The following is a 17,545-nucleotide window of genomic DNA, read 5'->3' as shown; positions in this document are numbered from 1 at the left end:
ACTAACAGAAGTTATGAACCAAATGGATTTTACTGATATCTAGAGAACATTTTATCCTAAAACAAACGAATATACCTTCTTCTAAGCGCTACATGGTACCTCCTCCAAAATTGACCATATAATTGGTCACAAAACAGGCCTCAACAAATACAAAAATATTGAAATTATACCATGCATCCTATCTGATCACCACGGACTAAGGCTGATCTTCAATAACAGAATAAATAATAGAAAGCCAGCATTCACGTGGAAACTGAACAACGCTCTACTCAATGATTCCTTGGTCAAGGAAGAAGTAAAGAAAGAAAGAAATTAAAGACTTTTTAGAGTTTAATGAAAATGAAGCCACAACATACCCAAACTTATGAGACACAATGAAAGCAGTCCTAAGTGGAAAACTCATAGCTCTGTGTGCCTCCAAAAAAAAAAAAAAAACGAGAGAGCTTACACTAGCAGCTTGACAGCACACCTGAAAACTCTAGAACAAAATGAAGCAAATACACCCAAGAGGAGTAGAGGGCAAGAAATAACCAAACTCAGGGGTGAAATCAACTAAGTGGAAACAAAAAGAACTATACAAAGAATCAACCAAACCAGGAGCTGGCTCTTTAAGAAAATCAACAAAATAGATATACCCTTAGACTAACTAGAGGGCACAGATACAGTATCCTAATTAACAAAATCAGAAATGAAAGAAGAGACATAACAACAGAAACTGAGGAAGTCAAAAAATCATCAGATCCTACTAGAAAATACTATACTCAACAGAACTGGAAAACCTGTATGAAATGGACAATTTTCTAGACAGATACAAGGTAACAAAGTTAAGTCAGGATCAGATTAATGATTTAAACAGTCCCATATCCCCTAAAGAAATAAAAGCAGTCATTAATAGTATCCCAACCAAAAAAAGCCCAGAACCAGATGGGTTCAGTGCAGAGTTCTATCAGACCTTCAAAGAAGACCTAATTCCAATTTTCCTCAAACTATTCCACAAAATAGAAACAGAAAGTACTACAATTCATTCTATGAAGCCACAATTACTCTGATACCTAAACCACATAAAGACCCAACAAGGAAAGAGAACTTCAGAACAATATCCCTTATGAACATCGATGCATTGAATTTACAGATTTCTTTAGGCAGGATAGACATTTTTATTATGTTAATCCTACCAATCTATGAGCATAAGAAATCCTTTAATCTTCTGATATATTCTTATTTAAAGTTTTGAAATTTTTATCACACACACCACTCACTTTCTTGGTTAGAGATACCACAAGTTATTTTTTATTATTTGTGGCTATTGTGAAGGGTGTTGATTCTCTGATTTCTTTCTTAGTATGTTTGTCATTAGTATAAAAGAGGGTTGCTAATTTTCGTGAGTTAATTGAAAGGGTTTATCAGCTATAGGTGTTCCCAGTAGAAATTTAGGGTCATTTATGTATACTATTTTATCATCTACATATAAAGACAACATGACTTTATTTATATTTTCAGTTTGTACTCCCTTGCTCACCTTCAACTGTCTTGTTGTTCTAGCTAAGACTTATTCAATTGTATTGAATAAGTACGGAAAAAGTAGACAGCCTTCTCTCATTCCTAATTTTGGTGGAATTGCTTTAAGTTTCCCTCTATTTAAATTTATGTTGACTATAGGCTTACCATAAATTGTCTTTATTGCATTTATTTATGTCCCTTCAATACATCATCTGTCCAGGACTTTTTAAATGAAGAAGTTTTAGATTTTATCAAAAGCCTTTGCTGTACCTAATGAGATCATCAAAGGTTTTTTCCATTTGTTTATATGGCTGATTTTATTAATTGATTTTCATATATTAAACCATCTTGCATCTTTGGGATGATGCCTGTGTGATCATTGTAAATGACATTTTTGCTGCATTCTTGCACTTGGTTTGTAAGTATTTTATTGAGAACTTTTGCATCTGTGTTCTTAAGGAAAATTGGGTTGTAATTCTCTTGTTCTATTGGGTGTTTATGTTGTTGTATTTCAGGGTGACTCTTGCCTCATAAAATGAAGTAGGCAATGTTCTCTCTGTCTCTAATTTCTGGAGTAACTTAAAAAGTGTTGCTGTTAACTCTTTTTTGAAAGTCTGGAGGAATTCTATGCTGAAACTGTCTAATTTTGGGCTTTTATGTTGTTGTTGCTGTTGTTGTTGGGAGACATAATGATTGCTTCTATTTTATCAGGAGTTATTCTATTTAACTTATTTAATCTTGATTATCTTGATTTAACTTTAGTAAGTGGCACACATCAAGAAAATTATCCATTTTCTTTTTGAGTTTCCAATTTGATGACATATAGTTTTCTAAAGCATGTCCATATGCTTCTCTGGATTTCTTAGGAGTCTATTATTATATTTCTCCTTTCATTTATGATTTATTAATATGGTTAGTCTCTGCTTTTTGGTTACTTTGGTATTAGCTTTTCTTTGAAAGTCTGTTGGAATTCTGAACTGATACTTGCACTTTTAGTTGGAAGACATTTATGACTGTTTCTACTTTTTTTTAAGGGTTACAAGTCTATTTATATTGATTGCCTGGTCTTGGATTAACTTTGTTAAAATTTTATTCTATCAAGAAAACAGTCCATTTCATTTGGATTTTCTAATTTTTGTGGAGTAAAGGTATGGTCAGTAGTGCTAATTTGTAGTTTCTTCTTTTTCCCAACATTTATCCCTCCTTGGTTTCACCCATATCACTAGATAGGAGAGGAAGAAAAATAGATGGGAGAGTGGGAGATAGAGATTCTTGAACCTAACTTCTTTCTTCTTTTGTTTCTTCTTTGAACTTGACTTCTAGCAAACTGCAACCAACTCCTGTCAACGACTCCTCTCAAGTCTCTAGCATTTATATACCCTCTGAAAAGTTTCAAAGTTCCAAATGTCACACAACCAAAGAAAGTATCTGCAGCTGGCAAAATATTCCCTCTGCTAGAGCACAAGGCCAATCATAGTCAGCTGCTGCAGACAGTCTGAAAGCAACACAATATCTCATATTCTTATAATATTTCTGTATTTTTATAAAAAAAAACAAATTCTAGAATTATCACTACAAATAAGTTTTTAAAGTAAGACCTAATGAGTCTTTGTTTTTTCTCAGTGTCTGTGATGTCCCCCTTTTTATTTCCGATTTCAATAATTTGGATATTATCTCTCTGCCTTTTAGTTAGTTTGGATAAGGGTTTGTCTATCTTGTTGATTTTATGAAAGAACCAACTCTTGGTTTTGGTGTTTTTTTGTATAGTTCCCATCATTTCTAATTTATTGGTATCAGCCCTGAGTTTGATTAATTCCTGCCATCTATTCCTCTTGGTGTGTTTATTTCTTTGGTTCTAAAACATTCCTTTGTGCTAAGCCATTAATATGGGATCTTAACAATTTCTTTGTGAAGGCACTTAGTGCTATGAACTTTCCTCTTAGCACTGTGTTCATTTTGTCTCATACGTTCATGTATCTTTTGCCCTCATTTTCACTGAGTTAATACTAGGAAGCCTTTCATTTCTTTCTTTATTTCTTCCTTGAGTCAGTTATTATTGAGTAGAGAGTTATTCAGTTTCCACAGGGTTACAGACTTTCTGTTGTTTCTGTTGATTTTAAAGTCCAGCTTTAATCCATGGTGGTCTGATAAGATACAAGGGGTTATTTCATTTTCTTGTATCTGTTGATACGTGCTTTGTGACTGAGTATATATGGTCAATTTGGAGGTTTCTTGAGGTGCTGAGAAGAAGGTATAGTCTTTTGTCTTTGGACAAAATGTTCTGAAGATACCTGTTAGGTCCATTTGACCCAAAACATCTGTTAGTTTCATTATTTTACTGTTTAGTATCTGTCTGGATGTCATATTGGTTGTTGAGAATGGGGTGACATCTCCTACTATTAATGTGTTGGGTTCTATGTATAATTTAAGCTTTGGTAATGTTTCTCTTATAAATGAGGGCATCCTTGCATTTGGGACATAGATATTCAAAATTGAGATATCATCTTGTTGGATTTTTCCTTTGATATGTATGAAGTGTCTTTCCCAGTCTCTTTTGGGTAATTTTGGTTGGAAGTTTTCTTATTAGATATTAGAATGTCTACTTCAGTTTGCTTCTTCTGTTTGTTTGCTTGAAAAAGTTTCTCAATCCTTTACCCTGAGGTAATCACTATCTTTGGTGTTGAGTTGTGCTTCTTTTATACAGCAGAAAAAAGATAAAGTTTTCTTATCCATTCTGTTAGCCTGCATCATTTTTTAGTGGGTGTCTTAGTTAGGGTTTTACTGCTGTGAACAGACACCATGACCAAGCCAAGTCTTATAAAAAACAACATTTAATTGGGGCTGGCTTACAAGTTCAGAGGTTCAGTCCTTTATCATCAAGGTGGGAGCATGGCAGTATCCAGGCAGGCATGGCACAGGAGGAGCTGAGAGTTCTATGTCTTCATCCAAAGGCTGCTAGTGGAAGACTGACTTCCAGGCAACTAGGGTGAGGATCTTATACCCACACCCACAGTGATACACCCATTCCAACCAGGTCACACCTATTCCAACAAGGCCACACCTTCAGATGTTGCCATTCCCCGGTCCAAGGATATACAAACCATCACATTCCACTCCCTGGTCCCCATAGACTTGTTCAAAAACATGAGTCTATGGGGGCCATACTTAAACATAGCATAATGCAAAATGCATTTAGTCCAATTTTCAAAGTCCTCACAGTCTATAGCAGTTGCAACAATGTTAAAAGTCCAAAGTTCAAGGTCTCTTCTGAGATTTATTCAACTTAATTAACTGTAATCCTCAAAGCAAGGCAGGAAACCAGCTGGGCAAACTCCAAACTCTGCATCTCCATGGCTGATGTCAAAGCAGTCTTCAGATCTCCACTCCTTTTTCATCTTTGTTGACTGCAACAAACTGCTTTCTCCTGGGCTGTTTCCACTCCTTGTTAGCAGCTTTCCTCAGCATGTATCCCATGGCTCTGGCATCTTTAACATCCTTGAGTCTCCAAGGCAATTTTAGTGTTACAGCTTCTTGTTTCAGTGGCTGGTTTTCCACTTGATCTTTTGGACTTCTCCTAAGGGCTGGCATCACTTTTCCAGCTCTGCCCTCTGTAGCACTCTAAGCTCAGGTTGATCTACTCCACTACAGCTGCTGTTCTTGGTGATCATCCCATGGTACTGACATCTCCAATACACTGGGGTGTTCCACTCCAACTAGGCTTCACCAATAGCTTCTCATAGGCTCTCTTCAGGGTGCCAAGCCTCAAATCCTTTGCATGACCCCTTCAGTCCTGGGCCATCAACTACAGCTGAGGCTTCACCTTCTCCAATGGCCTTCCCTGGTCTCTCACAGTGCTAAGCCTCAGCTTCTCTCCATGATCCCTTCATTCCTTCACAAGCAGTACCACCTGAGTGACTCTTACACATTACCAAGTCCAGCCACAGCATGAGGTACAACCTTGGGTATCTCTGGAACACAGCTTCTTTGTGCTCCCAGAAAACAATTTCCAGAAGATTTCACCTCAGTGATGCTGGTCTCTTCTTAATCACTGCTAATTCCTTAGCTCCAGCTAACCAGCATCAATTTTCCCAGTAGTCCCTTCCATTCTTAACTCTAGAGCCAGAGCCACATGGCTGAAGCTGCCGAGTTCTGCTGCTTACAGGAACTAGAACATGATCCCCTTGTACTATTACATTATCACTAGCTTTATGTTTTCTAAATCCTTCACTGCCTAAACTTGGCTATCCTGGTTCTTGCTCTGTAGATTGACCTTGAATGCAGAGACCAGCATGCCTGTCTCATGGGATTAAAGTTGTGTACTACCATGCCTGGTTCTAAATTCAGCTGGGTAGGGTCTTGCCCCAAGGTCCCACTCCCTTAATCTGTTATTTCCTAGAACACAGGATTTTGCTCCATTTCACTTCCTGGTATGCCTTTAATACTCGAACCATATATTTTATATTTTGCCTTTCTAAGCTTGCTATACTTGTTCAAACTTCTCTTTGTGAGACTTAACCAGAGAACAGAGTCTCTGCTGGGCTTTTTTGAAACTTCCTTTTTCAATGCAATTAATGCAATTAATCCAAGTCTCTTCACCTTAGCCTCAGGCAGACTTTTCAGACAAGGGTAAAAAGTAGCCACATTCTTCACCAAACTACCACAAAACCAGTCTTTATGCCACATTCTGAAATTCTTCTCCTCTGAAATCACTTGGGCCAGGTCAACACAGTTCAAATTATTCCCAGCAAAAAAAAGTCTTCCATATTCCTACTAGGATGACCCATTAAGCCCCATTTAAAGCATTCCACTGAGTTCCAAATCCAAAGTCCCAAAATCTACATTCTTTCAAATAAAAGTATGGTCAGGCCTATCACAGCAATACCCCACTTCTGGTACCAACTTCTGTCTTAGTTAGGGTTTTACTGCTGTGAACAGACACCATGACCAAGCCAAGTCTTATAAAAAAACAACATTTAATTGGGGCTGGCTTACAAGTTCAGAGGTTCAGTCCATTATCATCAAGGTGGGAACATGGCAGTATCCAGGCAGGCATGGCACAGGAGGAGCTGAGAGTTCTATGTCTTCATCCAAAGGCTGCTAGTGGAAGACTGACTTCCAGGCAACTAGGGTGAGGATCTTATACCCACACCCACAGTGATACACCCATTCCAACCAGGTCACACCTATTCCAACAAGGCCACACCTTCAGATGGTGCCACTCCCTGGTCCAAGGATATACAAACCATCACAGTGGGGGAATTGATTTTGTTAATGTTGAGAGATATTAATGACCAGTGGTTATTAATTTCTGTTATTTGGATGTTGATGGCGTGTGTGTGTGTGTGTGTGTGTGTTTGCATTTGTGCCATGTTTGCCTTCTTTTGGTTTTGCAGGTGTGGAATTACTTACTTCTTGTGTGTTCTTGGATGTAGTTAACATTTTTTTTTCCAATGCAAAAGCAAGAGGTTTATTTTCCAGTGCATCAGGGTCAATCTTCAATTGGTCCCTCAAGGCAAGTGACTACAAGACTACAAGGCGACTCCTGTATGGCTATTACAAGCAGTTTTCATATATTTAGGGACACAGATTACGTCAACAAGGTTACAGTTCAAACATATTGGCTAAGAATATTGATGTTTAAATCTATTGGCTAGCAAGCATGGACAGTTTATGACATGCATTTGAACTCTACCTGGGAATTTTCAGAGGGTTAGGTGACTATCATTCAGTACATTCTGTGACTTTTCTGTGATTTTTTTTTTTTTATTCAAAAATGTTCCTGGGAGTGGACAATGGAACTTGGCCTATCGTTGATGCAAGGCGGGTTTGTGTAAGGTTGGTGAAAGCCCCTAGGGTCCTTCATTCCTCCATTTTTCTTGCCCAAGATCCAATCCCACTAGGGGATTTCTGGTAACTAACACACTGTCCTCAGTGTCTTATATTGTTGGCAAAGGACCATCAGCTGTAATGCTTCTATTCTCTCTTTTATGAAGGATATAAGTTTGTTCAATATGTAGGGTCCAAAGGTCAACATTAGCAGGAGAATAATTAGGGGTCCTAACAAGGTGGATATGAGGGTGGTTAACCAAGGGGAGGAGTTAAACCATGACTCAAACCAGCCCTGACTCTGTTCTCTCTCTCTGTCTTCAGCTTGGCTAGCCCTTCTCTCACCTTGGCCATGGAATCTTTAACTACCCCCAGAATGGTCTCCAGTATGTGCTTCCTGATGTAACCCCCATGTAGCACAGAAAAAGTGATTGGCCCCCTCACCATGAGCCTGCTGCTAGCTTCTCCCATCTCAAGGGCACACATATATGGGGGTTTCTCCCAGGACACTCCTCAACTTTGGGTGTCCACACCCTAAGCCCCACCCTCCAAGACCACTTCTGGGACACAGTTTAGATTCGTAAGTCCCTCGTCCCCCAAGTTTAGGTAATCCCTCCACACTGTGTCTCTAGGGTGGGAATATCCCAGGAGTCAAAGCCTGCCACTAAATTATAGAGATCTAAGACATGGTCTGGCCAACAGATAAACTCAGGTGTTCCTCTGTAATGGACCAAGCCATATCCCTAGTGACTGAGAGCACCTGCCAAGTCACCCTGATAAGGTTGTGGGGGCTACCGAGGCTCAACCCTGGAAGATAGGCCATAGCCATCTCATGGTTTCTCTGGCCTTGCAGATCGGGGTTGCTTGGGTGTCTACCTATCTAATTGGTGTCAGGTGTAGGTGCTGGTCTTATGTGAATCCAAGCAGTTACTCCATCCACTTTAACCACGGTCTGGGGTACCTGTGTTATACAGGTCACTAAGTTTAGGCCACAGTTTCTAGTGGCTGATCTGGAAAGCTTGAAATCAAGCCATAAGATACTTGTTAGCCTGAAAAGTCACTCTGGGGGTGTCAAGAGCTGGGGTCAAGGGAGTGAGGGTCCCATACAGGATCTCAGAAGGGGTCAGGTTAAAATGGTAGGGGGTGTTCTGGGCTCCGAACAGGTCTAGGAGAAGGAGCACCACTCATTCAGTGTCAGTCTGAAGGTCTCCTTTAGGGTTCTGTTCATTGCCTCTACCTGCCCTGAGCTCTGGGGATGGTACACACAATGGAGCTTTCAATTAGTCCCCAATATCCCTGCCAATCCCTGATTTACCTTAGAGACAATAGGAGAACACTCCAAACCTTGGGAAATTTTTTTCTAATATCTTCTTGCCTGTTTCCTGCTTGGTGGGGAAGGTCCCAACCCATTCAGAGAAAGTACCTACCAACACTGGAAGGTATTTGTAACCATATTTTCCTGGCTTAACTTCTGTAAAATCAACCTACTCCCTTAAGTCTTTTGCCCATGAAGTTTACTCACGTAAGCATTCACTTGCTAACATACCTTTACACTGTTCTACCATCTCTCTGGATAAAAACCTAAAGTCTATTATATATCCCTTGACTGCTTGGACGAACTTTTTAATCCCCCAAATGAGTCCATTTATTCATCTGGCCAAGTAAGACTTTTGCTTGCTTTATGGGGAGTAGAGTTCTCCCTTCTTGTGTGTGCCATTGTCCTTCCTTCTCTAGGTAATGGTTAGTAGGGTGGCTAGCAATGTAGGTCTTTTCTTGTCCTGTATATTCTAAGTGAGGCCATCCCTTAGTCCAGTCCCATTTCCCAGTGGGTGTCTCTTGCAGGCCCATAACCAGGATAGGCTCCTGCATAGCCACTTCTCAAGCCACTTGATCTACCTGATTATTGCCTCAGGTCACTGAGTCTCTTCCCTTCTGATGATCCTGGGCAATGAATAATACTCACAGTTGCTGACTTCATCGGGACATCCAAGAGATCCAAGATTTCCTGCTTGTTTTTTTATTTATTTTCCCTCTGATGTGAGTAGTCCCCTCTCTTGGTATATGGCCCATGGACCTGGTATATGGCAAAGGCATACCTGCTATCTCTGTAGATGTCAATTTTCTTACAGACCCCAAGTTCCAAGGCTTTGGTGAAGGCAATTTGCTCCACTTTCTTCGATGATGTGCCAGGGGATTAGAAGTTCTACCCAGATGACATTTGTGCCATCCACCACTGCAACACTCACTCCTCTCTGACCTTCATGGAGAAAACTGCTCCTGTGAGTAAAGCAGATAGCCTTGCCTCCCAGCAGGGGTCAGTTGGCGAGGTCTTTTCTCCACCCATGGGTTCTCCTTTTGGGCCAGTTAGTTGTGGCCCATCTGGCAGGAAGTGTACCTGAGCCACCATCTTAGAGAGTAAGTTTTACCCCAACAGAGGGTAGGAACAGTCTGGGATGACCATAAATGAATGGGTCCTATGTCCACTGTTCTTTGGGTAATCTATGAATACAATTTTGTGCCAATGGCTCCTTGGACCCAAGAATTTTTGCTGGACACTGGCCCATCATCTTGGAGGAGGACCTAGTGTTGGGCCCCAGTATCCACCAAGAATTGAATGGGTTTCCCCTCCACTTTCAAGGTTACCTTGGGTTCATGGAGGGGGTCTGAACCCAAGGTAACCTCCCTAGTCACTGTCTTCCCTCAGGATTAACACCTTTGCTGTTTGGGAGTACTTTTCCCTAGGTCTGGGATTTCCCACCTCAACTTCTGTTTGTTAGGGCACTCTTGGGCCCAGTGGCCCCTTTCTTTGCAATATGTACACTGGTCCTATTCAAAGGGTTTTATGTCTCTCTTTGGTTGGGGTCTCTCTTTTCTGCTTTCCCTAACTACTGTGGCTAAAATTCTCTGTAAATTTCTTTCCTGTCACTTTCTTTTTCATCTCCTTCTCATCTTCCTTTCTCTTTCTCTGCTCCTTCTCCTCCTCTATCTCCCTGTTACGGTAGACTTTCTCAGCAACCTGCACTAAATCCTTCAACAATGTATCCTGTAGTCTCTCTAGTCTCTGAAGCTTTTTCCTGATATCTCTACTAGCCTGGTCTATAAATGCCATAGCTTTGTGCTCCTTGCTGCTGGGATCATAGGGTGTATAGTGATGGAATGCTTCCATGAGTAGCTCTAGAAAGGCTTCAGGCAACTCATCTGGTCCCTGCTTAACATCGAGTACTTTTGTCAAATTGGTGGGTCATTTTGCAGCCCCCTTGAGAAAGACAATCAACACACAGTTTGCCTCTGCCACAGGTGCAGAAACCAATTATACAGACAGTGCACCCCTGCCACAGGTGCAGAAATCAGGTCATAGCAAAAGTCTGTCCGCTCCTGAAACCAGTTTAAGCAAGACTCGCTTGGCTCCTGCTGGTACTGTGTCTTGCCATTTCCAAAAGGAACAAAGTCCTCCTGACTCCCCAGGGTGCTGGGGGGATTAGAGCAGGTGCTGAAGCGTCTTCCAGACTCCCCAAGGTCTTAAGCCAAGATGTTAAACCACAACTGCCATTGATTTCACCAGACCAGAGGCTTTCCAGCTGACACCATGCTTGTGAGCCAAAAGTGAAAGCAAAAGACAGAGACAAACACAAACACTCTCAGTCTTTTCCCCTCCAATCAGTCTATTCAGTGGTTGCTCCAGGGGTTCCTCGAATCATGGATGAAGTCCCCAAATATAAGACCCTGACCCCTTGTCAGTGGTACTTACTTCGAGATGCCCCCAGGTGAGACACCAAGGCACAGACTGATGCAAAAGCAAGAGGTTTATTTTCCAGCACATGGGGTGGACCTCAAGGTGAGTGACTAAAAGGCGATCACAGTTAATCTTTTTGATTGGAGTTTTCCTTCCTTCCCGTTTCTTCTGTAGGACTGGATTTGCAGAAAGATATTGTCTGAATCTGTTTTTTGTTGTGGAATATCTTCTTTTCTCTATCTTTGGTGATTGAAAGGTTTACTAGGTATAGTAGTCTGGGCTGTTATCTGTGGTCTCTTAAAGAACTGTAATACATCTTCCCACGCCCTTCTGACTTTTCAAGCCTCCTTTTAGAAATTGGGTGCAATTAAGATAAGTTTATCTTTTTGTATTACTTGGCCTTTTTCTTGCAGTTTTTAATATTCTTTGTTCTGTACATTTAGCATTTTGATTATTATGTATCAGAAAGATTTTCTTTTCTGGTCCAATCTATTTGGTATTCTACAAGCATTGTATGCTTATCGGCATCTCTTTCCTTACATTAGGAAAATTTTCTTCTGTGATTTTGTTGAAAATATTTTCTGGACTTTTGAGCTTGGAATCTGATTTTTTTTTATTCCTATTATTCATACATTTGTTTTTTTCATAGTAACCCAGATTTCCTGGATGGTTTGTGTCAGGAGATTTTTAGATTTAATAATATCTTTGATGTATCAATTTTTATCATATTTTCTATACCGAGATTCTCTCTTCAATCTCTTGAATTCTGTTGGTGAACCTTGCATCTGTAGTTTTTGTTCTCTTACCTAGGTTATCCACTGCTAAGATTCCCTCAATTTGTGTTTTCTTTGTTGCTTCTCTTTCCATTTTCATGTCTTGAACTGTTTTATTCATTCCCTTCACCTGTGTGATTGTATGTACTTTCCTGTATTTCTTTAAGGGATTTATTCATTTCTTCTTTAAAGGCCTATATCATCTTCATAAGATTGGAACTAAAGTCATTTTCTTGTGCTTCACCTATGTTAGAATGTCCAAGGTTTGCTGTAGTAGGAGAACTGGACTCTGGTTGTGCCACATTACTTTGTCTGTTGCAGATTCTGTTCATATGCTGACTTCTGGCTATCTGGGGGTATGGGTTATTACAGGGTAAACTGCTGACTTTTGAGTTTATCTTTCTTAGATGATTTTTGCTTGTTTATGTTTTTCCTTTGACTTTAATTTCACCTTGGTCAGCTGACCTAAATGGCCTGGGGTTCTGGTGATCATCCTTAGGGACAATAGAGTATCTACACGAGGTTTTTTTGTTTGTTTGTTTTGTTTTTTGTTTGTTTGTTTTGTTTTGTTTTTTTAATTGTGTGGCCTCTGAGATTTTGGGTGCTAAAGATACTTCTAGGGCCCTAATTACCAGCATGGCCGGAGTTCCCTGGTGCCTGTGTGGCCTGGTGCCAGAAGGCCTCTAGGAAAGCAGGTTGAATTGTGGGGTGGAAAATGGAGCACAGGGTATGGGGTGTAGTTTACAACTGTTGTGTGTGCTTTAAACATGAAACAATACATTAAACTAACAATTGTTAGCAGAGCAGTGGCCATATTTTCCACAGCGACTTCAATGTGTGCAAAGGAAGCTTGTGTGTAGGAGGAGAGTAGAAAGAAGAGATCTTCCTCATTAACACATTCCTAGTGTTTATCCCATGGTTTGGCTATTGCTCTTCCTTAAGATTTAGAGCAGCATGTTTCAATTCTTTAATCACACATTAACAGCCTCAATTACAACCTTCCAGATGCCGCCTTGGCCTCTTGAAATCCTGCTGTATTTTTTCTGTGTTGGACATTCAACAGTTTTCTTACTGTTGGTGTAATGAAGATGAAGTAGTTTTACAATCTACATAATGATGATATTCTATATTTTTTTCAATTAAAAGTGGAGAAAAGAATAAGGCTGGTTTGTACAGGCACACTGGAGCTTATGATCTAACCTAGTGGAAAACAATGCAGGTCCCATGGGAGCATGCAAGTACCAAATGTAGGCCTGCATTGATAGGTAGAGAGCTACTTTGCTCTGCTTCTTCCCATGGTCCTTCCTCCAGGACTGGGCAAGTGGCATAGTCTGTGTTTGGTATCCTTGGTAAAATAAAAATGATAGCCCCTCCATTCCACAGAGTTTTCTTAAAGATCAAACCAGTTCCATTTGAGCCTTGAGCAGTGTCTAGCAATCAGTAATTCATCTTTCTTCATTGTGATATAAACATCCAGTAAACAGTTGATAACTGAGTATTTAGTGAGTAGCTGAAAAAGTGAGAATACTAATGGAAGAAAATTGTGCCAATGATACATTTTGCTTATGGTAAATGCTACCAACACAAACCACATACACACAACACACATGTACACTATATTCACATGCCACACACATTTCACACATGTCCCATGTAACAAACATGCACCAAACTCTCCATCTCTCTGTCTCTGCCTCTCTCTTTCACACACACACATAATTTTTGTTTATGTGTACGCATGATGCATGTGAATGCTATATGTAGTGTGTGTGTGGGCATGGATTTATGATAATTATTGTGATGTATGGATGTGATGTGTATAAATACACATACACACACATACACACACACACTACATTGTATGTGAACCATGCCTTTATATACAACACATAAGCATACATCATACTTGTGTCATATACACACACACACACACACTGCATTGTATGTGAACCATGCCTTTATATACAACACATAAGCATACATCATATTTGTGTCATACACACACACACACACACACACACACACACACACACACACATATATATATATATATATATATATATATATATATATATATATTACAGATATATCCTCCTCTATATTATACATTCATACTACATGCATACATATACCATACAGCACAAGTACAATACTGCACCCAGGTGATTTTGAGATGAAGGAATACTCTGTCTAGTTCTTTTCTTGCTCTTCACCCTACCATTGTTTGTTCCTAAGCAAGTTCATGATGTCACAAAAAGGCATCACAGTAAAGTAGCTGTTTACTAGACAAAGTTAGAAGCAAGGTACCACAAAGTGTTTAGGGAAGGAAAATTTGAAGTGTTCCAATGGTTTTGAATATTGGGTTACTCAAAAATTTGTGATTCAGGGCTGGAGAGATGGCTCAGTGGTTAAGAGCACCAACTGATCTTCTAGAGGTCCTGAGTTCAATTCCCAGCAACCACATGGTGATTCACAACCATCTGTAATGGGATTTGATGCCATCTTCTGGTGTGTCTGAAGAGAGCAATGGTGTACTCATATACATTAAATAAACAAACAAACAAACAAATAAATAAATAAATAAATTTTTTTTAATGTGATTCAGTACATTGAATTCAACCTGTATGGAGTGTAGCATTTCCTGAGAATAGCTCCTAACTAGATGTTGTGATCAGAGAAGCAAACTGCTCAGACATGCCAGCTCTGAAATGTATAGCTTCCAATGATGCTGCAGAAGGTAGGGTAAGAAGCATTGCTAAATGAGGCTGGCAAAGGTCAGAGGACATCTTCTGAAACAAGTTTTTAAATAGTGTTACATATGTACATATACATATAGTTACTGTTTTGCTGCTTTGGTTGGGGTTAGAGAGCTTGCTTGGCACAGTTTGGCAAAATTAAAGGGCCAGATCCCTATAACCCTTCTGGTATGTTTTCACATAGACCAAAAGCTTACCTTGAACACTATACTCCTGATCATTTTCAAGGTGGTTTGTTGGAATGAATTTGAATATGTCATCTGTTAAAACATCTGAACAATTGATGTAAAAATACTGCCTCTGGGATCATCAGTTTGGTTTCACTCTGCCTCTAGGTGGCTTTTGTAAGAAAAGGGGGGGGGAATGAACACATTCTTTGAGTATTGTGTGGGTATGCCAAGTCCTCTGAACTTTGTAGTTGAAGGCTTGGAGCAAAGCCTTTGGGGATGATCACTGTGGTTTCCATTGCTGATCACAGAAGTTTGTACTGGTCAACTGCTCTTCAGTTAGAAGACTCTGGCCATTAAGTGGTCTTGTTCTGAAACTCCACTGATGAGCAAGGTGACCACAATCTTAGATATTGTGCTACCACCTGCAAAGAAATATGTGTAGGTAGGGCAGGAAAGCTATTGTAACAATAGTTGGGGAAAAATAAGGTCTATATAACAAAGTATATATTTCAAATATATGGAAGAATAAATAAAGCAGAGAATTTTTAGTGGGCTTGGATGAAATTATTTCAGAAACTGTCCCTTGGCTGGCATGGAGTCACTCAGCTACTGCAACTTCACAGACTTTCATAAGTCCATAATTTTTTAACTTCCTTCTTATTACAGAGTTATCTTCAATTGCTCTCTCACTTAGATTCATAATCCAGTGTCAAATATTAGGACAACTGTCTTTTACATGTCTGGGATGGGAAAATGTTGCTAAAATTAATCTTTTAAATAGTTACATTAAAACTTTACACTATTAAGAATATTGTATATATGAGTTAGATGAACAGTGAGATATGAAGTGTGAAACTAGGATATGTATAGTGATATATTTTTACCGGAAATGAAGGTTTAGTCTAACCTCTTTCGAATTGTTCATGGAGGCACTTTGAAAATGTTAAACACCCGGGGTAGCTAGGGCACAGGGTCAGCTGACACTCGCCAGCTACCCACAACACCCTCCACAGGATCTTAAGACTTCTGGTGAGTGGAACACAGCTTCTGCTCCAATCCAATTGCGCGTGGGACCTGAGACTGCATTAGTTAGGGAAGCAGAAACCGGCCTGAGTAGGGCCACAGGCCTCATCCACCCGGACCAGCACCGGGATAGCTAGAGCGCAGGGTCAGCTGACACTCACCAGCTACCCACGACCCCCGCCACAGGATTTTGAGACTGCTGGTGAGTGGAACACAGCTTCTGCTCCAATCTTTAAACAGTGACAACGACAACAACTAACCCCAGAGATTACCAGATGGTGAAAGGTAAACGTAATAATCTTACTAACAGAAACCAAGACCACTCACCATCATCAGAACCCAGCACTCCCACTTTGCCCAGTCCAGGGCACCCCAACACACCGGAAAAGCTAGACACGGATCTAAAAGCATATCTCCTGATGATGGTAGAGGACTTCAAGGACTTTAATAACACACTTAAAGAAATACAGGAGAACACGGCTAAACAGGTAGAAGACATTAAAGAGGAAGCACAAAAATCCCTTAAAGAATTGCAGGAGAACACTGCTAAAGAGTTACAAATCCTTAAAGAAAAACAGGATAACATAATCAAACAGGTAGAAGTCCTTAATGAAAAATAGGAAAACACATCCAAACAGATGATGGAAATGAACAAAACCATACTAGACCTAAAAAGGGAAGTAGACACAATAAAGAAAACCCAAAATGAGGCAACACTGGAGATAGAAACCCTAGGAAAGAAATCTGGAACCATAGATACCAGCATCAGCAACAGAATACAAGAGATGGAAGAGAGAATCTCAGGTGCAGAAGATTCCATAGAGAACATCGGCACAACAATCAAGGAAAATGTAAAATGCAAAAAGATCCTAACTCAAAACATCCAAGAAATACAGGACATAATGAGAAGACCAAACCTACGAATAATAGGAGTGGATGAGAATGAAGATTTTCAACTCAAAGGACCAGCAAACATCTTCAACAAAATTATAGAAGAAAACTTCACAAATCTAAAGAAAGAGATGCCCATGAACACACAAGAAGCCTACAGAACTCCAAATAGCCTGGACCAGAAAAGAAATACCTCCCGACACATAATAATCAGAACAACAAATGCTCTAAATAAAGATAAAATACTAAAAGCAGTAAGAGAAAAAGGCTAAGTAACATATAAAGGCAAGCCTATCAGAATTACACCAGATTTTTCACCAGAGACTATGAAAGCCAGAAGATCCTGGACGGATGTTATACAGACACTAAAAGAACACAAACTCCAGCCCAGGCTACTATACCCAGCCAAACTCTCAATTAACATAGATGGAGAAACCAAAGTATTCCACGACAAAACCAAATTCACACATTATCTCTCCACGAATCCAGCCCTTCAAAGGATAATAACAGAAAAAAACCAATACAAGGACAGGAACCACGCCCTAGAAACAACAAGAAGGTAATCCCTCAACAAACCTAAAAGAAGACAGCCACAAGAACAGAATGCCAACTTTAACAACAAAAATAACAGGAAACAACAATTACTTTTCCTTAATATCTCTTAATATCAATGGACTCAACTCCCCGATAAAAAGACATAGACTAACAAACTGGCTACACAAACAAGACCCAACATTTTGCTGCTTACAGGAAACTCATCTCAGAGAAAAGGATAGACACTACCTCAGAATGAAAGGCTGGAAAACAATTTTCCAAGCAAATGGCATGAAGAAACAAGCTGGAGTAGCCATTCTAATATCTGATAAGATTGAC

The sequence above is a fragment of the Mus caroli genome, unplaced genomic scaffold (genome assembly GCF_978045245.1).
Source record: "Mus caroli unplaced genomic scaffold, Mus_caroli_1 scaffold_17, whole genome shotgun sequence".
NCBI lineage: Eukaryota > Metazoa > Chordata > Mammalia > Rodentia > Muridae > Mus > Mus caroli.
This window is presented reverse-complemented; position numbering follows the sequence as displayed.